The sequence below is a fragment of the Paramormyrops kingsleyae genome, chromosome 23 (genome assembly GCF_048594095.1).
Source record: "Paramormyrops kingsleyae isolate MSU_618 chromosome 23, PKINGS_0.4, whole genome shotgun sequence".
In the NCBI taxonomy this organism is placed as follows: Eukaryota; Metazoa; Chordata; class Actinopteri; order Osteoglossiformes; family Mormyridae; genus Paramormyrops; species Paramormyrops kingsleyae.
The window spans coordinates 16,113,308-16,117,521 of NC_132819.1; the positions used below are offsets into that span (position 1 = coordinate 16,113,308).

The following is a 4,214-nucleotide window of genomic DNA, read 5'->3' on the forward strand; positions in this document are numbered from 1 at the left end:
GTATACATCAGGGGTGTCAAACTCCAGCTCTGGGGGGGCGGAGCCTTGTGTAGCTTAGTTCTTTCCTATTCTACCAGAAATGATCCAGCTGTGTGGTAATTAGCACAAGGAGTTGAATCAGGTGTGTTAAACTGAGGGCAAACCAAAAACTGGGCAGGGCTCTGACTGGAGTTTGACACCTCTGGTACGCATGGAAGGATATTTTACTGGAGCGTTTGCAGAAGACACCACCAGACATGACTTGTAGCCTTTGCTGGTTAGAACAGAAGACATACTTTATTGTAAGCTGTGTAAATACTAGGGCTCGTCCGGGATTTGAACCCGGGACCTCTCGCACCCGAAGCGAGAATCATACCCCTAGACCAACGAGCCACACAGAGTTTGTGTTCAAGTCTCCGGGGAGATGAAGGATCCTATCTGATCTGTAAGCCAAGGAAGCGGCGGCCTTGTGATGTGGTGTTATATGCAGGGGTGAGAAAAAAAACGTGAGTAAACAGCAGGGGGATGGATGGCAGAGAGGTTCCTTTCAGATCTGTGAAAGAAGAGGGCGTTGCCCAATATGCCATCTGAGGCTGTATGTGAAGTGCTCTCTTAAGACGTGTTCTTTTGAAAGGCATGAGGAACGCACTCTGTGCCCTGGATGCCATGTTAACATGGGCTGGTAGCAGAATGTGTTTGACTGTAGCTCAGTGGTGGCTCTCGCGTCACGGCCAGCGGCGATCAGTCTGCCGGAGTCCGTGGTGCTGTCATGGTGGTGGAGATCCAAAGCCGGGCCCCGTCTTTCAGGCTGTAGATCATGACTGTTCCCGTCCGAACTCACACGACTTCAGACATCGTTATTTATTCGCTAAAAATCTACCTTACGTGTTATGTTGACACGTCCCTGATCCAGCAGGGTCTTGTGATGAAGGAGAATAATCCTTTCTTTCACTAGTATAAAACGCTTAGTGAAATAAATCTCAGTTGTTGTCCTTTTTTGGACTTTTAAGTGACGGTTCACCTTGCTGTGCCCCTGCTGGGCCAGCCCCTACCTGCCCACGCCGGGATGTTTGCCGTTCGCCCCCAGACGCTGTTTTCCTGTCTTTTTTCCTCAGCCTCCCATTCAGTCGAGATCAAATAACAGCAATTTAATGGCCGTCTCTGTGCCAGAAATTTTCTCACATTGCTAATCTCTCCAGCTGACAGATCTTTCCTTTTGCAGAAAAATAAAGTAATTCCTTTTAAGAGGTTTAATTTTGTGCTTTGTGCTAGTTATTTTTTTGTACTCCTCAGATCCGAACAATAATAAAATGTGTTAATTGCAATGCTACTTTCATGATTGGGAGCTCTGTGTAAGTTCACAGTTAAGTTTAACAGTGCGAGTCTCTGCTCCTAGAGGAAATGGCTGCTTTGAATTGTCCCTCTGGACCACGGATTCAATCTTCGATGTTTATTTTGGCCGTTAAACTGCTTTATGAGACAGCCATAATGTAATGGTAGACAGAAATACTACGGAAAAACAGGAATCACAGAGGATATTTCAAAATGATGAGGCTGATATATGTCTGAAACCTGCACACACACAAATACACAGTTTAGTGTACATTTGAAAGAGAGGAGTGTTTTCTCTCAAACTTGCCATTCACCACCATAGAAGTGACAATTCAGATCAAGACAGGAAGACCTGTGGACACGAGTAGGCTGACGTTTTATGAAACTTAGCTGAGTGTTTTACACATCACCTGTAATAACAATTGCATGTTTTTTCCCATTATAAACATTCTCAGTTACGAGAAAATAAGAGTCAAAATCATCAAGATGAATTTAAATTTAATTTTCAATTTTATGTCTGTCTTTCTGCTCAATGCTTGTTTGTATTCATAAAGTCATCAGTCACTGAAACAACATCTCCAGATGTTTCTCTCTGTTTCCTTGTCGTTTCCACATTCCATTATGCTTGACCTTGAAAGATCATGCTGATAGTTTTGATTTTGAATGGAAAACGGAAGCTGGATAAGAGACTGGAAGGTGGATGGATTAAGAGTAAAGGGTTTGATGAGGAATGTTAGAGTTATGGGTGTGGGATGTATGGTATCTGTGTGCAGGTGCGTATATACTTGTGTCTGTGCTGTATGAGAGGGGCTATCAGTTGTGTGTGAATGGAAGAACATTCATGTCTGTGCGCCGTATGTGGGTGTCAGCATGTTTACGTCTGTAGTGTTTGTGAGCTCTAGTTTTAGCCTTCCGCACTTATTTTTGCAACTTTGGATTTACTGTGGCGTCAAAGCGGGCAAAACAAACATAAATGTGAAGAAACAGGGACCTGGAGAAGACATTACTCAAGTTAAAGGACCCCTGTTTAACATGGAAAGCACTCCAAATAAATATTTTACCAGCTTTTCAAAAAATGGTTCCTGTGTTGTGATGAGGAATCCTACTTTATAACTGGCAAGCTTTTTCCGGCATCAATAAACGATCCCATTAACCCTAAGCCTAGCCACTTCACAGGAATCTGGACTTAAATAAGGCAGTAAATGCAGGCCCATAAAACAGCATTTAAAGCTTCAGTAGGAATGTGCCTCAGTGACCAGGGAACCAAATAGGCAGCCCCTGCTTCTGCATTTATCTATTAGATGCTTTTCTCCAACGCAACATGCGAGTGAAGGATCCGTGAGCAGGGCCATCAAGAACATCTTGAGCTGTTGGGTTTAAGGGTCTAGAGCATCTAGAAAAAGGTGTTTATGGTCCTTGGGTGGTGACATCCATAAAATGGAGAAAATATTACAGCTGAAACTTTTGTTGAAATTCTGTTTCTTCCATTATGAAATGTTATAGTGCCGTTATCCCAGTTGGTGATTCTGTGGTCAGCCATTATTATGGAAATTCTCAGCCCAAATATCAATGTAGTGTACCAGTCATAGTTTTTTTGCACACACTGACATTTTCGATATTTGCATGTTATTAGCTTAACATTTACTAAAAATTATATCTTTGGTTCATCAAAGTAACCTCCTCTACAGTTATAATGGCAGAGAAAATTCAAGGCATTCTTTGTACAAGTGATTAAATACTGCTCTGTTTCATGGGATGAAACAGTTAACTAATGCATTTAAAGTTAAAGGACAGCCTAGAATTTGACTATGTCATCTCTACACAGGAAGTCAGACATGCACTCTTACATACTCTTTCCACATTATAAAGGAAACTTTTTTATTTGTCGTACATATTCATTTATAGTTGTTCACTCAACTTTCCAGTGCTTAACAAGAATAAAAATACTGCAGTTTATGAAATAAATGGTAAAGTTCTGTGGTGTGCAGAAACTTTTGACTGGTAGTGTATGTGCAATCTATGAAAGGTGGCTGACAGATATCTTGACCAGACTGGTTTCTGCTGCAATAACTTCCTTGGGCCGCTGTTCTCCAGTGCTTTCCAAAAGTACCGCAGCCATTTCAAACTTGCTAGACCTTTGCATGTTGCTATAACTGTCCAACATGGATTTCGTACCGATTCCAACTGTCATATTTAACTTGAAGGTCAGGGCATTGAAGAAATATTGACTGTTTCAAAGGTCAAGAATGTGGAAGGAATACAGTGTTTTATTTTAGCAGATTGACTTGTTCTGAACCTCAGCTGTCCCATGATTGGCTAAAGAAAATGGTCACAGGTGTAGGAAAACATTAGGTGCAGAACCTACCTGAGTAACCAATCTGACAAGGATATGAGGAAAGTCTCTGGGAATCCTAAAACCACTGTTGACTCTAAAGGTTATAGTAACTACAAATAATAATCAGCTTTATCCCCTCCAAAATATTCAGTAACGGACCCTAAATATTTAGGGTTTCTGCACAAGGAATTCAACGATGAACAATATTTTTGTAACACCTCTATGCTGTGTCACCAGGATGGCCGAGTGGTTAAGGCGTTGGACTTAAGATCCAATGGACGTTTGTCTGCGTGGGTTCAAACCCCACTCCTGGTACTTTTGTGTTACTTTAATATCTTTCTCTCTCAAGCAAATGTACAGTTCATTATCTGCTATAGGAATTATAGCATATTTCAATTCAACAAGCATGATAATGTCAACCCTTCAGACAACATGGGCAGATTTTCAAAAAGCAGTAAATGGTTTAGTAATGAAGGAGATGCGGCTACATATTCCATAGACCAGGGGTCTCCAACTCCGGTCCTGGAGAGCTACCGTCCAGTAGGTTTTCTATCATACCCGGCTTCTG

At 41.7% G+C, this 4,214-nt stretch overlaps 2 non-coding genes across 2 annotated transcripts; one reads left to right on the forward strand and one right to left on the reverse strand.

The window, feature by feature from the left end:
• Positions 1-300: 300 nt before the first annotated feature.
• On the reverse strand, positions 301-372 carry trnap-cgg (transfer RNA proline (anticodon CGG)). Its single transcript has one exon. It is a non-coding gene; the product is annotated as a tRNA-Pro (tRNA).
• A 3,506-nt stretch (positions 373-3,878) lies between these two features.
• On the forward strand, positions 3,879-3,961 carry trnal-uaa (transfer RNA leucine (anticodon UAA)). Its single transcript has one exon. It is a non-coding gene; the product is annotated as a tRNA-Leu (tRNA).
• Positions 3,962-4,214: the final 253 nt, after the last annotated feature.